Raw genomic sequence first — 18,907 nt, 5'->3', positions numbered from 1 at the left:
CAGATTATTGCTAATTGACTGAGAGATGAATTAGTGAAAAAAAAGTCGCGTTCTAGTGGGATTCGAACCCACCGCATGTAAAGATTCTGCGGAATAAAACCGAAATTGACATTCCCTTTTTAACAAACCCAACTCTCTTTCGGCTTAGATGCCAATCCACAACACACTCGCCTTTGTGCCCAATAACTCTACAAGTGAGAGCAAATTGTTTATATGTAGTCGAGATTTACTCTCACACACCCTGTTTTTACTTTGGGATGAGCAAAACTCACTGTTTAGGCAAAATAAAACAATGCTGCTTTTCTTTCTACTTCATGAATTGCCCATTTTTTAGTTATGCGATTATTTGTTTCACCAGAGCTGTTTTGCTCGGAGGAAACACACCCGAGCAACACCTACACTGCAACATCATCAAAAATGTGGCTTTCTATGCTTTGGTCTAAATGAGTTGCACTGAAGGCACACGCAACTTCAATCTTGTCAATTGAGTTGCATTCAAGCTCCGAATTTCGTAAAGTTTCGGCTTTGTTTCATTGAAATCATCAAATACCTCGTGTCAAATTGATTCGTAAAGGCGAAGCTTAAATATTCCTCACAAGACTTGTGATAAAACAGTCTGCTTGCATTAAATGTGCTATGTTACAGTCATGCAACCAAGTATGGGAAAAAATCATTCATTTATTGCGCATCCCTCTTTCACAACCACGCACAATCTGATGCGAGTGTGCTTCTCCCCCAGCCAAGGAGAATCTTTCCACATTCATTGCACATTCTTGTTAATCGCCGAGCACCGAGCGACACAAGCAACGACGGCCGAATGAATCGCTACTGAATCTGTGTGCCGAAGAAGAACGAACCAATATTGAACGAATGGTTGCATACTGAATCGGGTGCGAGAGCATTCGTTTTGGAACGTTCATTCAGCGTTCAGTGGAAGCATTCAGTACTGGGAATTGCATCAGTGAGCGCGTTTTGATTCAATCAGCTGAATGCCACTCGGTAGTTGAGAGAGCGAACGTTCTTTTCGTATACACCGATCCAAGCTGATTCATTTCACTCTCTATTTGTTTCTCTCCCTGATTCGCTCCGGTGGCGAGCCGTTCGTGTTGCGTTCGTTCATGGTGCACCGTGCTCTCACTCAGTATTGGGTTGTTGGCGTTCTTTTGGCTATTTTGCATCGCCGGCATTCGGGTGAGTGAATGAGTTTTCCCATGCTTGCATGCAACATCTAACTCTGGTTTGTTTGTTCAGATAATGTTCCAAATGTGTTGCGAAAAACTTGTGCGTCTTTTCATTTTGACAGTTTATCAACTTGTGACAAAGAAGGTGCAACGAAGTAACAAATTACTTCAGTAGCTTTTATGGTGTGTTGAGCAGCAATTCTCTCACAAAGCGTTTGGTGCAGTATGTAAGGTGAGTAGTTAATTCTCCTGGTGTCCATGATTCGAGTCTGGACTATATTTTTTTTTTTCATTTTTATATCATTTTCTCTCATTTTGAAGAGAAGCAATTGTGTTATATGGTCTATAATACGAAAAGTGAAGAAATTGCACTGAGGTTCTTGTTCTGGCTTTGAATCAAGTCATGTTGCTTGGGCAGTGTCAAACGACGATTTGTATCGCCTAGATGAAAATGTTTTTTGATGGCATTTCATTATAATCATTGTTACCGTAAACCGGGGTCAAATTGATCTCCGGGTCGAAATTGATCAGACGTTTTTCCGTTAGATAAAGTATGTTTTGAATAGTTTTCTCACTTGTATCGTGTAGTATAGGATTCCTACATCACGATACTTGGACGGAAACTATGTAAAGTATGCTTGATCTAACTGAAAAACGTTTGATCAATTTCGACCCGGAGATCAATTTGACCCCGGTTTACGGTACTTTAATAAAATTGGTTAATGACGTGAACATTTACTCATTCATATAGCCTAAACGTCCAACAATTTGCTGAAAATCTCTCAACACAAATTACGGAACATTTACCCTATAACAGAATAAAAGTTCACGCTGTGCCACTGCACACACCCACAGCGAAGAACGAGAACTGATGCCGAGGCGCGGGCGGGGGCAGGTAGGAGGAGACGAAACTTTTTCCGGCTTTTTTTTTGTCCCGCTGACTGGCTGATACTTCCCATCCCACTCCGTTCCATCCCATATACCAACCAAACCGCTTCGATAATTGTATTTTTCGTCACGAAAACTGTCACGGACGAAGGTGGTTGGTGCGGTAATAGACGGGGAAGAAAAATGGCGCTGTTGATACCTTCGGCACTTTTCTAGCACCTAGGTCCCAGGTAGTTGTTGCTCCGCTGCTGCTGCTGTAGTCGTTGTTGGTTTAGCCGGGACCCAGAGGAAATAGTGGTGCCGGGTGCTGGTGCCGCCACATCCGTGTCCGTCCGCCCGTCCGTGGGAGGGTGTTGACTGAGTGGAAAAATAGTGCTCAGGCGATGATCAATAACTCACGGAAGACGGTTATTATTCGGGAAAGCGATGATAATTGGCGGTAAAAAAGGGGGTTCCTAATTGGTACAGGCGAACGCCATCGAATGGGTGTTCGATGTTTGGCGAACGAAAGTGGCGTTTGTGTTAACATCATCCGGGTAAATTGGTGGGCATTCTAGATCACGGACGGTAATGATTGGTTATTTGGAGTACAATTGAGGGGCAATCCGGGCAATTGAATTGAAGTGGGTCTATAAGGCGATGCCGAAAAACTCGCGGATATTCAGCAAGAAGAGGTTTGGGTTCGATTTGTATTTTTGTAATTATTTTAGAGCAAGTACTGTCCCAGGTGAGTGTCACCACATCAAAAAAAAAAAGAAAGAAAAGAACATTCAAATTGCATTACGATTATGATGATATGACAATCACACAGAGGAAGTGCCCCAATCCAGTCAGTCACACATCCCATATCGGCTGTCAGGTGTCAGTCAACCATCCATCGCTCACAAAGTTCGCCTTCCTAATCAGCAGCTTCGCACGATGACACTTCCAAAGAGGCGATGATGCCCCCGGCTGAGTCGATCGATCTAACACAAAAACCTGAAAATGGCTTCTTCCGTTTCTGCGCTTGATTTAGGGGGTGGGTGGTGGATTGGTGAACGTGTATCTTGCACAGTGTCGTCGTCCTCATCGTCTAGCACGCAAACACAGTTTTCCCTGTCCGTTAGCAATCCGGATCGTTGACAAATCAATTTCAATTTCGTGCGCAAATTTGTGTACTTTTCAATCTTTGCCAGTAGTGTTGCTGCCACACTGCTTTGGGTACCTAGGTACTCACTGCCATTAGGCAAATTGTACCGGTTTGGAGAGGGGGTCGCTAACAAAATGCGCTATTATTGGATTCAAGTCTTTCAAGCCGATGATTTTGTTACGGCGGATAATGAATCACTAGCTCGCTGTCCTCAACGACGAATCCAGCATAGCCGGAAAGACACGATGGGCAGGGCATATTGCAAGAATGCCGGAGAACAACTCTGCAAAATTAGGTGTTCGCCACTGATCCGGTTGGCACAAGAACGTGTGGAGCACAGAGAGTACAATCAGATGACTAGCGGACAGTGAAGAGAATTGTCAGACAAAAGAGGCACAAAACAAGCAACAAAGAAGACGCGACGATTACTCTTTATCCCTACTGGTAACAGATGACATGATCTCTTTTTTTTTGTTGCAGACAAAACGGAAGCTGAATTTGTTGCGTTCTTTTCAACTCGTGAATAATCAATACTTACTAATCCAAAGTCGAAACTGTTTGATGATAGAGCTTCACCAGAGTTGCAGTGTTTACGGACTCGAAGTTACCGTTCGAAAATGGTAATGCAAGGTTTAAAATCTCTAAACTCGTGGTGTACGATGTTTATCCTATTATTTTCAAGTTGGGACAAACTTATGTCGCATTGGGTGGATTGTCGCAACAAATGCGGGTTGCGACATTGTCATTATTGTTGCGCGATGGTTGAATTTTGATTCACTGCCAGCGAAGCATGATCTGGTGAAGATGGGAAGCAGCAACTGACGATTTTCAAACTTGTGCGACTTTCTCCTCCAGAGTATGAGAAAGAGGCGCATTTCACCCTTTTGTCCCGCACCGATGATGCATATCACCGCTCAACTCACATTGCGCTGGCGCTGGTGAGGAGACGATGAGTAGTGAGCCATTCATTGCCTGCCATCAGGATTCATCTGTCAGTCAGTCAGCTAGCTAGCTGCTTTCAGGAGCAATGACAGCCAACAGCAGCCAGGCAAAAGCTTTCGTGCGAAAATGGTAAAAATGGAAGCGGTGGTGTTTGGTGTGTCGTTTCCGGCGTACCCTACCAGGGCACGACAACAACGCCAACGAGAAGTCAAGACATAAATAGATCATTCATGCGTGACGATACGGCACGTAAGTTGGATCCTTTTGAATATGTATCATGGCTCATCGGTCTAGAAGGGGTTTGGGGAAGAGGGAGGCGCGATTGAGCGATAAATTGTGCGATGATGGAAGAGCTTGGGAAGTGTTCTGTTAGCATAAACGACAAAGCGGTGAGGAGATAGAAATGGGTATATTTCAAAGATCGCAATGGTAAATATAGCATTTTACTGGTATTTTACCAGATTTGCTGGTATGTCTAAAACATACTGGAAAAACTTGTAATTAGAAGGCACGAAATGTTGCTAATTGACAAATTTAGTGATGAAATGTGTGGGATTCGAACCCACGACTCCGTATTTGCTGGACCGGCGCCTTACCCAACTAAGCCAAAGAACAGGTAATGATTCTGCGGAATAGAAAGCCAAACTGACTCCGAAGCCACACCGTGAACACACCTTTTTCACAAACCCATCTCTTTTTCGGCTTAGATGCCAATCCATAACATAGCAACATCAAAACAATTCGCTCTCACTTGTAGTTTGTGGGCACAATCGCGAGTGTGTTGTGGATTGGTTCTTCTTCTTCCTTTTGGCTCTTCGTTACCACTGGGACTTGGCCTGCCTTAGTGTTCTTAGAGCACTTCCACCGTTATTAATCGAAGGGCTTCCTTTGCCTGCCATTGCATGAATTTGTATATTGTGAGGCAAGTACAATGATACACTACCCAAGCAACACACATGTTATAGTAAAGTTACGACAGCGCAAGTTTTGGTTGTATAGAAGTTTATTTGACGTAATTCTAACATTGTGTTGAAATTACGTAAAATAAACTTCAATACAACCAAAACTTGCGCTGTCGTAACTTTTATATAACATGTGTGTTGCTTGGGTATGCCCAGGGAGTCGAGAAAATTTTCCCGACCGGAATGGGAATCGAACCCGCCGTCTCCGGATTGGCGATCCATAGCCTTAACCACTAGGCTAACTGGAGACCCTGGATTGTGGATTGGTATCTAAGGCGAAAGAGAGAAGGATTTTTGATTCGCCGGAGTAGTGTAGAGATTATTTCAGAAAACCTTCCATGTGTTCCTCCAGAAGTCACACAAAAAATCTTTTACGAAACCTGGCATGAATTGCTTCACAACTTCTTCTATGATTTTTCACGAATCATTTCAGAGATTGTTTGAGTAATTCGCCTAGGAATTACTTCAGAAATGTTTATTCAGAAATATCTCTAGACATTCGTTTGGAGAATCTATTGGAGATTCCTTTAGAAAATCTACCAAAAATGTCGTCTGAAATTCTTCTAAAAATCTTTTGGAAATTTGTTCGAGTATTTGGCCAAAAATTCCCTCACGGATTCTTTCAAAAAATCTACCATGGCTTCATTTGGAAATTTTCTTCAGAGATTTGTTTAGAAATGCCTCCTATTTTAGCGCCCGCCATTCTTAGTTTTTCATACGATTTACTATGGGAAAACTTTACTCCTGCAAAGAAAAATCGCTAGGAGTCACCCCTAGATCCCTAAAAATAAGTCGACGAATGATTTCTTTAGAAAACTTCACAAGAAATCAGACCTCTGAAGACATAAAATCGATGCGACGTTCCTGGAAAAAGTTATTAAGCCTCATCCGATCGATAAAATAACGAGATTTTATTATTTATTGTTATTCCTTACATGTTAAACAGCGTTTGCATGCCATTCGGTATTCAGTCAATAACTTTTTTCACATGCCTCAGATCGTTTTGCGGTCTTCTGAGGGTTGGTTCCTCGTAAAATTTCCAACAGAAATCATCCATCGATTTATTTTTTGGGGTTGAGGGGCAACCTGTGGCGATTTTTCTTTGAAAAAGTGATTTTCCCCATACTAAATCGTATGAAAACTTAAAATGGCTGGCGCTAAAATATAGTTTCTCCGATCGATCTGAAATTTTGCACAGTTGATATGGGACCAAAATGGAACTCAAAAAGTGTACAGGAGTAAAATATTTTTTTGTGTCCCACGCTAATAAAGGGTGATACGGTCAAAATTTGGTCAAACAATTTTTCTCATAACTTTAGACTGCGTACACCAAAACAGCTGATTTTTTGACCAGTAATGCTACATTATATGTAGATTATACCATAAAATTTTCATCAAAATCGATTAAGTATTGATTGATATATAGATAAAACCATCGACCTACCTTTTTAAAATTTTGTACAAAGGCGCTCCATAGTAAATTTTCGGAAATTTAAGGTCAGTAAAGCACAATTTCGATTATAGAACTATCAATACTGCTCCGATTTTTATCAAAATTTTACAGTATAATACTATTATGTAAATATGTTCTTAGTTAAATTTTGAGCCATTTTGTATGCATACTTTCAAAGTTGTAGCAGTTTGAATATGAAAAAAACTGACCGGGTGCCACTTAAGCAAATATAACTTTGTAACGGCTGGATCAAATTGAATGAAATTTTTACATTACATTTTGATATCCATACTTCACATACAGAAAAATTTTCATTGAAATCGGTTAAGTATCTCTGGCTCTATAAATAAAACAGTAAAAATGTGTGAATCCTCTTTGCACAAAATTTTAAAATTGCAGATCTCAGGGTTCAACAATATCTCCGCAAATACTAGACCGATTTTGATGAAAATTTTATGGTACAAGCTACATATAATGTACCATTACTGATCCAAAAATCAGCTGTTTTGGTGTACGCAATCTAAAGTTATGAAAAAAATTGTTTGACCAAAATTTGACTTGACTTGACAAAATTTGACAAAATTTGACCACCTAAACAAATATAACTTTGTAACGGCTGGATCAAATTGAATGAAATTTTTACACAACATTTTGATATGTATACTTTATATACAGAAAAATTTTCATTGAAATTGGTTCAGTATTTCTGGCTCTATAAATAAAAGAGTAAAAATGTGTTCTTATTTTTTAATCCTCTTTGTACAAAATTTTCAAATTGCAGTTTTCAGGATACACAATATCTCCGCAAATACTAAACCGATTTTGATGAAAATTTTATGGTATAAGCTACATATAAAGTACCATTACTGGTCCAAAATTCAGCTGTTTTGGTGTACGCAGTTTCAAGTTATGAAACAAATTGTGTGACCAAATTTTGACCGTATCACCCTTTACATACTCTTGTGTATGTTGTGTATGAGTTTATGCAGAAATTCCTCCAGGGATTTCTTTAGAAAATCCATTTTTTTTCGGGACTTTTCTAGATTTTTTCCGAAATTCCTTTAAACATTCTCTCAAACGATTTTCGAAGGTTTTAATTCAAAACATTCTCCTGGGTTTGCTATAGAAACTGCTGCAGGATTTTTTTAATTTGAATTCCTGTTAGAAAATCTTCCAGAGATTTATTGAAAATTCCTTAAGTGACTCTATTTATTAAAAACATGTCAGAATTTTCTGCTGGGATTTCTATATACTTCCCTAGGGGTTCATTCTCAAATTTTTCAAGGCATTCTTTCAGAAAGCTGCCCATGGCTTTTATTATAAATTCTAATAATAATTTCTTCGGAAATATCTCCAGATTTTTCACGAGAGATTTCTTTACAAATTTGAATAAACTTTGAAAAAACTTTCACAGATTTTTCGATAATTCTTTCGTGGATCCTTGCTGAAATCCATCCTAGGATTAATTGAAAAAAATCATACACGAGTTCCTGAACAAATCTCCCAGGAACTCCTTCGGAAACTCGTCGTAGTTTTACTTAAAAAATCATCCAAGAAATCCCAAAGAAATTCAGTCAGAAATTCTTTCATAAAATCTCAAAGGGATTGCTATAGACTTTAGAATGTCTTGCACGGATAGCTTCTAAAAATGTTGCATGGATTCCTTTAGAAAATACTTCAAGAAGTCTTTAAAAGAAATGCTTGTATAGATTATTCCAGAAATTCATCTGCAAACTTCTTCAGATTTTTTTCTTTTTTCATATAGATTCCTTCAGAATTTTTTCAAAGCATTTATCCAGAAAACCTTTCGTAAACTTTCTCAAAAAAATGTCCATGTTTTTTTATGATTCGCTTGTGAAGCTTTCTCAAAATTTTTCTCCAAGGATTGCATTAGAAATTTACCAAGATATTATTAAGGAAAACCCTAAGATTTCTGCGCATTCCTTTAGATTTCCTTCAAGACATTTCTTTTCCAGAAATCGCTCCAAGGATTTCATACGGAGTCACAGAAAATCCCCCAAGGAAGTTTTTTTTTCTACAGATTATTTTAGAGATTCTTTAAAGGATTCTTACAGAAAACATTCTTGCAGTGATTTCTACAAAAAATTACACAGAGATTTCATCATAAATTCCGCCGGGTATGTATTTTTTTCAGAAATTACTCTTAAATTTCTTTCAAACGTACCTCTTAGAATTTCTCTATGAATTCCTCCAGGAAACCCCCAGGTGTTTCTTCAGCTTATTCCTCCTGAAATTTCTTCAGAAAATCTATCTGAGGATTTTTCCTGGTTTTGTTTTTAGAAATTCCTTCAGAAATTCATTGAGAATTTTCTTTACTTTTTTTTCTAAATTTCCTTTAAACTTCCTTCAGCAAAACTTCTGAAAATATCTTTAGAAACTTTTTCAATATTCCTAGATTTACTTCAGAAATTTCACCAGGGATTTATTCAAAGATTACGAAAAAGCTTTCGACCGTCTCAACTACGTAAACATGTGGGGAGCCTTCAGGCGCAAGGGTGTCCCAGAAAAATCATCGGCCTCATTCAAGCACCGTACAGGGCATTTTAGTGCAGAGTACTGCACAACGGAGTCTTGTCCGACCTCATCCGGGGCGTTGCTGGAGTGAAGCAAGGATGTATCCGATCACCGCTACTATTCTTCATCGTAATCGACGAGGTTTTGGTAGGTGCAATTGGTCGTGAATCAAACCGTGGGTTGCTGTGGCAGTCCATTACCATGGAGCACCTAAATGACTTCGAATTTGTTAATGACGTTGCTCTCCTAGCTCAACGGCGCTCTGATATGCAGAGCAAGGTCGATGATCTTGCCGCAGGTCTTATCATCAACGTCAACAAGACCAAATCGTTGGATGTAAATACGGCCAACCCTTCCAGCTTTACGGTAACTGGACAAGCAGTGGAGAATGTTGATAGCTTCCAATAACTTCGTAGCTAAATGGCGACCGATGGTGGTACCAAGATCGACATAGATGCACGAATCAAGGAGGCGAGGGCTGATTTTGTGAGTATAAGTTTAAGGCGAGGGCTACTTTTGCGAAATGTGTGGAAAAACAGTTAGATATGAAATCTCACCAAAATCCGAATTTCAACTCGAACGTGAAATGTATGCCGTTGTACGTCAGTGGAACATGGTGTGTATCAGTGAAGAACAGGTCTTCAGCAGTAGATGTCTGCGGAATCTAAGTCGTGCATGGTGGCCTCACATCTGGATCTCCAACGTGGAGCTCCGTCGTCGATGCCATCAAAAGCCGATAGCGACAGAAATTCGGGAGCGAAAGAGGAAGTGGGTCACACTCTACGCAGCGGCGGAAATGAAATCTGCAAACAAGCGGTAGGTTGGAACCCAGCTGGACATCGCAACAGAGGCAGACCCAGAGGCTCATGATGGCGCAGCCTCAGCAAGGAAATAAAGGAATTCGACAGAAATTTTATTTGGCCACAGGTCAAGGCGATGGCTGGCAGTCGCCCAGGATAGAGATCTTTCAATTCAACCCTTAGCACCACCGAGGGTGCTGAGGAGTACTGAGTCATGAGTGAAAGTAATAAGTAAGCAGTTATGAGTGGAGTACAATCAGCACTTTACTATTAATGGCCACTATAACCTCACTTGACAAACACAAACTGTTCCGAATTCATCCTTGTTTATGTTTTTGAGTGAAAGGATACCCTTCACAATCTTTAATTAATTTTTTTATGAATCGTTTTTATGACCTTCCCCTGAGATATTCCCTTCGAATCTTCCCATCTAAATTGCACCACTTATAGCATATCGATGGTAGTTCTTCCATCCAAACTGCTCTGCTATATCTAGTCGTCCAACCGGGAAACGCTCTAGTGCCGGTGCATCCCATTCGACCCGTGCCAGACCGGCAAACCCCCCATCAAAGCAGGAGTACCCTGTGGGAAGCGTCGTACGAACGATACTGGCTCGCAACATGCACACGAGCCAAGTGGCTATATTTGCAAAAACGATGTAATTTAATAGTCTCGCCCGGATGAGTTACACCCCCAGCCAGCGCAACGTATTTCATCGGCAGCAACTGCGATGAAACTATAGAAGAGCAATGGCAGCAGCAGCACAAGCAGCAGCAACAGCAACAGCAGTAGTAGCAGTAAACTTTATTATACCATCATTAATCATATCATTTGTACCGAATCGCGCCGGGTGGCTTCACACATGCAGCCGGCGAAGTCTTACACATCTCACTTAAAACGTCCCACCGCATCGCATAGTCCCTCTTCACCCATTCAACGTCCCCCCATGCTAGGTAGTGCATATGTGCAGGCTCCTGCAGTTTTTCCACCACGAGATAAACGGGGGAAAAATCACTTCCTGGCAGCATGCTTGGGAAGGTTTTTTTTCTGCTCCCCCACTGCTACAACCAGTCAATGGTTTCCCCACAGGGAAAAGCTCACACCGTCTGCGGCAGCAGCAGAGAGGTACGCCGAACGCAAAAGTTTAGACTCGAAATGAAGAGTTACGTCGCAAAATGGACCAACACCGCACCGGACGGGATTCCCTTCCATATTTTCCGGGAAAAATTGCGCAACTACTCAGCAGCAGCGTCGTCGTCGTCATCACACCCAAGAAGAGCAGTGCAGTGATGCATACTATCTCGTCCGGGACGGAGTGTATCGCTGACACGCCACAAACTAAATTGAAACGTTGTGCTTGGTGCTGCTGCTGTTGCTGCTGGGTCCTTGGCTGACAAAGGCGCAGTTCACCCAGAAGAGCCCTTGCGGAACCATCCGGGGAAGGTATCCTTCTGAGTGCGTTGCGATACGATGGATAAATGGATGGTGGAACTGCACCATCCGTTTACCTTCCTACAGAAACGGGATGATAGCAGTGAGCAGTGAACAACTTTCTGCATGGTTTCAAACTTTCGGACATTTCGTTCCGAGACAGTCAGCAGCGGTGTGACACGGGCCGGGCCCAGCTTGTTTGTTGGAGGGGTTTCCCTTCGGTTCGGTTGAATGTACATAGTCGAACAAAATACGAGTGGAAGCCAGACAAAAACTTAGTCTTGTACTCCAGCGCACAAACAGGAGGAGGAAGCCGCGTATTTTTGCTACTTTTTTGCTTGTTTTTATTCCTCCCAGTGAGGAAATGTGTACATATGGTTCCGAAGCAGTCACTGTAGACAAATCTCCGGTAATGCAATGAATTTAAACGTCGGTTTTATGGCTTCAATTTGAACTATTTGGCGTGATTGAATAACTGACATTAATATCTGTTTTCTGTGCGAAAGGATTAGTTTGTATTTCATGTTTCACTTCTGGAAGGTGGCATTGGTTTATGTTACCATATATTATTTTGTTCCTTAAACAGTTCTCTTTCATTTTTTTTTGGCGTAACGACCAAACTGAGAAAAATATATATATAATATTTCTCTGCTTGCTGTTCTATGAGCGCTTAGAGCTTCCTCTGCATGTGTAATCGTGTAGCTTGGCACAAGAGGTTTGGAGCGATATAACTATCGGGCATAACTGTTGGTGAGCTCGTTCCATATGATACAGTATCACAGAGTACCACATAAAACCGCCCATACTTCAGTATCGCTTGACCAGTTACACCTACACAAAGCACCAACTAGATAGCTGCTTGGAACTAAAAGGCAACTTCAGTGGGTGAGTGTTAGTGATCTACTTTTAGGTGAGAATGACGTCAGCTACGTCAAGTTGAAGTTCAATATGAGGAATGCGAAGGAAATGTAGGATTGCAATCGATTATCCACGCCAGACCATGCTGGGATGTCAAAATGTTTTTGGGAAATGGCTGTGTGACAAAGGGTTGACGTTGGTGTGTGGATGCCGGACGTAAAGTGAGAGATTGTGTGGATTACCTTGAAGATGGCGCGGCACAGTTTGCCTATTGCATAACTGGCTTGATATGCTATATAAACACTATATAAACATTGTGATTTCCAAACCGTTTCTGGTTCTAGCGATGCTTATGAACTTATGACTTTTACATAAGCAGTACATGAGTAGTAAAGAAGCACTACATAAGTACTAAAAAAACGTGAAAAAGTAGAAAGAAAGATATACAGCCACGAAACGCGACGCGAGACAAGACACGACACTTAGGGGCTGTCCATAAACCACGTGGTCATGAGGGGGGGGGGGGTTCGATTCGGCCAATGACCATTTTGTATGGACAAATAAAAAATTTTGTATGGACTAATGACCACGCGGGTTGAAAAGTCCCAAAAAAATGACCACGTGGTTTATGGACAGCCCCTAAGTGTCGTGTCTTGTCTCGCGTCGCGTTTCGTGGCTGTATATCTTTCTTTCTACTTTTTCACGTTTTTTTAGTACTTATGTCGTGTCTTGTCTCGCGTCGCGTTTCGTGAAAGTCGTGATTGTTCTAACGTTAGCACTAAATACACAAACTGATAGTAAGATATACAGTAGTAGGAAAAGGACGAGCCAGGGGATGAACTTAGGACCTTCTACATACGAATGAGAAATGATAGCCACAAGCTCGTCGCCCTAAATTTCTATTGTCCAGCTTCATTTTTATGCACATTTGCATAATATAATTCAGACAAACATATTCACACTTTATCTAACAGGTTCAAATGATGTCTCATACATATAATCATATGAAGTCAATAAAACTTTTTAAGTTACAATGAGTGCTGAACTGTCAGAATATTAGCTGAACATTGATTGATTAATAGTGCCGGCATTAGCTGATAGAACATACAGCTGAATATTGGTCAGGAGTATAATTTGTTCACCCTTTTTAATCAACAAAACATTGATGACTGAACATTAAATTGAATAGAATATTCATCACTTGTGTAACCAGCCTTCGAACATTCACAGAAATGTAGAATAAAGTGACAGCTGATCAAAGCAAGATTTTTAAAAGCAATTTCATATTCTAACTTCAGAAGCTTCCTAGAAATCCGTTCAAAAGTTCTATCGGAAATCGATGAAAAAAATCTTCCAGGTATCCTTTAGATAATCCTTCCAAAATTTACGTCGCTCCTTCTACCCGAGCAGGAATGAATAACTGACACGATTACACAAGTTTACAGAATAAAATGAAAGTCGTGAACTTCTGTCAACGACCAAAATTTTTGAAGCACAATTTAGTGCTGATTTCGAAACCGACCTTCAAAAAATTTTAAGTAGAATCGTTTTTGTGTTTTATCTCAATATCGAGTTTTACAACTTTTCAAAATATGTAATTTACTGAAATTCAAATATATTGAGTTTTGTTCCACCAATTTAAAATCTTTTTCCATAAATTAAAAGCTGAATATAATACCATTCGATCATCTGAATACAGGTTTTGCGTCAGATTGATGAAATTCAAGATATTGGCGAGTTTTAGGGACGATCTTCTTAAATTTAAGCAAAATTCCCAAAATGTTTTGAAGAAATGTATTTTTTTAATAAGTAAAAACCAACTTAAAAATTCTTTCTCGACGTTTATTTGACATATCATATGTAGGCGAGTTACAGTAAAAATTTCAGCTCAATCGGAGCATTCATTACGGAGAATGAGATGTTTGAAGTGAGCGACTTTGCTTTAAAATAGAACAAAAATCGATTTCAAATCATCAACCTTGTATGGAAAGTCGAAAAAATTTCCGCTCTACTGTAATTTTTTTCTCTCGCGTTTTCGAACTCAGGGCATGATTCTACACCAAAAATGATCATCAGCTTACCGAGTTCAAAAATGCTGTAAACTAGTGTTATTTCTATATAGAATGCCTTTTGGAGGTATTCCGAAAATTACTCCTGGAGGTGCTTTAAAACGTCTTACATGTGTTCTTTCTGTAAATTCTAGCAAACCTTCAGGAGTGCCTGCTGAGATTCTTTCACGTGTTTATATTTATTGGAATTCCTCTAGGGGATTGTTCCCGAGCAGGAACGAATAACTGACACATAACTGCAGCATACCAAAGTCAGGTATCATACCAAGACAAGGTATTGGTCGGTTATCCAGGTATTGAAAATAACTTATTTTGGTATTTTGTAGGTATTGATAAAATACCTCAACGAGTTATTGGTTTGATGTTGAGGACTGCTTAAGGTATTATTCAATTATGGAAAAATCGCTATTTGTATAGAAAAATCGCCGATTATTATTTAGGTATTGCAATACCTGATCTCATTATTCACTAGTTATGCACAGAATACACTCCAGTTATTATTTGAGGTATTTTACCTCTTATGCAGTAGCCCTGCATGGAGGTATGGAAACCCCAATACCTACAACCTGAATGAGTTATTGATTAGCCATCAATAACTCATTCAGGTTGTAGGTATTGGGTTTTCCATACCTGAGTTTGTTATTCTACAGCTATTTTCTCCTGCTCGGGTTTCTGAGATTCATGCACGACTTTCGTCGAAAAGTCTCCCAGGAGTTATTTTTTTATCTGGGGTTTATGCATGACTTTCTTCTAGGATTCCTCCAATTGCTTTCATATCAGCTTTCTCCTGGCACTCCTTCTGGATTTTCTCAAGAATTCCTCCTGTGATTGGCCAAGGAGTTTCTTCTGGTATTCATCCATGAACCCAAGCACCACACATGTCACAAAGGAGTGTTGACAGTGCAGGTTTGTGGATAGACACGAGTCATTTTCAAGTTATTCCAACCCAAAGGAAAACTAACTTGAATATGACTTGTGTCCATCCACAAACCTACGCTGTCGACACTTCTTTATGACTTGTGTGCTGCTTGGGAATATCTCTAGATGGCCTCTCTGAGATTCCCCTACTGCCGTGTTGTCCCAAGTTCTATGGAAGTCCCTATTAATATAGGACAACTATGCTGCACACGGGAGAGTAGCAGTTTCGCATTTTTTTATTTTCTCGGGAATTCCTCCAGAAGTTCCTTTTGGGATTACATTTGAGATTCCTTCAGGAGTTTCTTCTTGTTGAACAGATTCTTAAATTCCTTCTCATTTTTTTTGGCATGCCTTCTGATATTCCTCCAGGAGTAACTTCAGAAATTCTTTCTCAGATTTAAAATAATTTTACTTTGAGACTTCTCCAGTCCGTTTGAAATTGTGTGAAGAACTAGCTTTAACACATGTCTATGTTGCTCTCGTAGGCTTGCGCCAATTTACTGGTTCGTCGAAACGTACTGGAAAAAAAACTTTAAAATTAGAAGACTTAGAATGTTGATCAATTGGTAACTGAGAGATGAAATTGAGTTCTGGTGAGGGGTTGGCATCTAAGGTGAAAGAGAGATGGAATTGTGAAAATGAGAGTGAATGTTAATGGTGCGGGCTCTGAGTCAGCTTAGCTTTCTATTCCGCAGAATCGTTACCTGTTTTGTGGCTTAGTTGGTTAAAGTGCTGGTCTAACGAATACGGAGTCGTGGGTTCGAATCTCACCAGTACGCATTTTTATACCACAATTTCATCTCTCAATTTGCCAATGAATCAACATTCTGTGTCTTCTACTATTCAAGTTTTTACCAGAACTAGCTTTAAGTTTGAATTCATTGCACAGTGGGCCGGGCCATTTTAATATTTATATCATATTATAAGTAATATGCTGTAAATATTAATGCTGACAAGAAAATAACAGAAGAAGTTCTGATATTTCCAGGACGCTTTTCAATACTGGCTGTACAAGTGCTAGAATAGAATAGAACTAGCATTAAGTTTGAATTCACGAAAATTACAAGTTAAAAATGTCACTTGTTATTTTAACAGGAGTTTCATGTTGGAACTTACATGAACTTCTGTTTAAATCTCAAGTGCCATTTTTAACTTGTTATAAGCAATGGACAGATCCTTAAGGATTTGCGTCGGGAATTCCTTCCGAGCCTGCTGATGTTCCATTTTGTATTCCTCCAGTTTTTTGCATTAGAATTTCTTCTGAGTTTCTCTGGATAGAAGAAGATTTCTCCATGTGTTTCTTCTAGGTTCTGGTGTTCTTCTAGGAATTCCTTCCGGAGTTCCTTCATAAGTTCTCATTAAGATTCCGTCAAAATTTTCTGTAGATGTTACATCCAGAAAATTTTTAAGAAATCTGAGTTTGCTTCAGGAATTCCTTCTAGAATGTCTACAGAAGTTTGTTCAGGGATTTCCATAGCGGTTTTTTTTTATTGAATTCTTTAAGGAATAACTTCAAGGGTGATGTTTAATCACCTGCTGGTGATAACCAATCGAACATTTTCAGTGCAATCTGTCATTCAATTCTACAGATTTGTCCACTTGAAAAACCTTATGCAGGAGCAATAAATAGAATATAAAATATTTTTTTCTTTTACGGAATTCTCAAGCATTCGTTCCACAACCTCTAAAAAATAAAACAGATTGTTTTCCAAAGTTCATTTAGGATTTCCTATGTTCTTCTGTTCATCTTTCTGGGAATCCTAGTCACCAGAAGTTTGTTTTGTAATATATTTCACTGTCTATTAACCTTTTTCGGGCATTAGCTGACACTCAGCACGCTGAACATGTGCTATCAGCAACACGGCTACAAATTTAACATCTGTAAGTTTATCTCTGATTCATGCATATCTTCGAAACATGTTTCTGTGGGCTAGTTAGCAGGTTATCATTATTTTTTTTTTTGATTTTTCATTGGGAATTTTCTAAAAATATCTAAGAGCATTTTCTCAGAAGCCTTAAACAAGCTATTCATGTTGCCTGTTTAAGACTTCCAAGAAAATCCTAAAAAATCTTTTGAGAAGCAGAGATGAAAAAGTGATTAATGTTTTATGTTTTTAAATTCTACTACATATCGTAATTATGTGATAAGTATAGAAAGCGACAGCATCATACAATCATATGGATCTAGCTTATAAATAGCGTTCAATGCTCCCTAATCATATCAGTAAAAAGAAACCAAACAAGCAACCCCACTACGAACACATCATCATCGTTCACCGGAATCATCAATCAAACCCTAACATCAGGTAGGTATCTATTACTTCAACTTGATATGAGAAAACTACTCAACGGGGAACGACGACGACACGTTCACTATCATAAGGCATCACAGTTTTCCCGGCATCATCATCGGGAAGCTCACGCTACTCGGAAGCGAACACTCACACCTCTATCACGAGATGACGAGTTCCGCAATAAGCTATCTTTTCTGGTTCTGGTTACTGTACAGACACTTCCATTGTAGTGTGTACTTCCAGCACACACTATCAGCGATAAAAGTTAGGAAAAACGACATATCGATCTGTATCGGTAAACGCTTTCCTCACCACGTCAGTCGCTATTCAACAAAACCAACTCGCTCAATTTGTGTAGAGATCATCATAGAAGCTGACACCGTTCAGACCCTACACGCTTGAAGAAAAAAAAAAAAACACAGATAGCGGAAGGTGTGGCGTAAAAACTGAAAAAGAAAGTGAACTCGCCCCAGTAAAATTTGCGGAACGTGGGAATCGATGCGATACCTACGGATGTTTTGCAGGGATAACATGCCTTCCTGTCGGCTATCACCGCCTGGCGACGATGCACAGTAAAAATGCAATCAACTTTGTTGACGTTATTGAGAGCAGTTTGCACATAACTGTGCATAAAAATACATTCAATTGTTTCAATTAGTTTTATCAATTTTGTTGGGAATTCATTTCAAAATTACTCACTGCTCTCACTCAATGAGACAGTGTTGAAGGTTGTCATCAGTGGGATTCGGTCCCAGGTCCTCGCCCGATGTCAATTATTCACAGGTCCGGGTGAACGTATATGTTTGCCTGTATTTGTCGCTAAAAATATGTAAACAAACCGATCAGCTGATCGCGACGTCACGTTCGCCAGAAAATTTGTTCGCAACTTCTGGAACGTGACGTCAGCTTCGGCAACTTCGTGCGATTTCGGCTTGCCGAAGTTGACATGACACGACTACTACTTCAAAATTATCATATCACAAACACCACTTTGCCCGATGGGCCTAACCTGGTGAAATTTAGAATAGATTTAGGTCCTCGGCATAAAAAGCATGCACTCTAACCATCACACCGATCTTCTCCAAAATTAAGTTTTTCAATTCGTTTCTGGTTCTAGCGATGGTTGTATATGTAGAGAAGAGAGAGAGAGAGAAAGTAGATAGAAGATACAAAGTAGGAGAAAGGGACGGGCCAGAGATTGAACCCATGACCTTCTGCATACGAATCAGAAGCTATAGCCACTAGACCACCAAGTCCGTCGTTGTACTTCAGTCTACAGTGATTATGTTTAAACGTTAACATATAATTTTCAAAATTTTACCCACTAATGCACCTAGATTTAACGAAGTTTTAAAAAGCAATAAAGCAAAATTCCGATCACTAGAACAACAACATAAACGTTACTAGGGATGCTATAAAATTTTATTTATTTTTTACAGTGCACAAT

The 18,907-nt window shown here is 39.7% G+C and overlaps 1 protein-coding gene across 19 annotated transcripts in view; it reads right to left on the bottom strand.

Moving 5' to 3' along the window:
• The window catches only part of LOC109419413 (poly(rC)-binding protein 3), an 885,090-nt gene that overhangs the window by 154,574 nt on the left and 711,609 nt on the right, over positions 1-18,907 (bottom strand). The window lies entirely within an intron of this gene.

This window comes from Aedes albopictus, chromosome 2 (assembly GCF_035046485.1).
Source record: "Aedes albopictus strain Foshan chromosome 2, AalbF5, whole genome shotgun sequence".
In the NCBI taxonomy this organism is placed as follows: Eukaryota; Metazoa; Arthropoda; class Insecta; order Diptera; family Culicidae; genus Aedes; species Aedes albopictus.
This window is presented reverse-complemented; position numbering and strand designations above follow the sequence as displayed.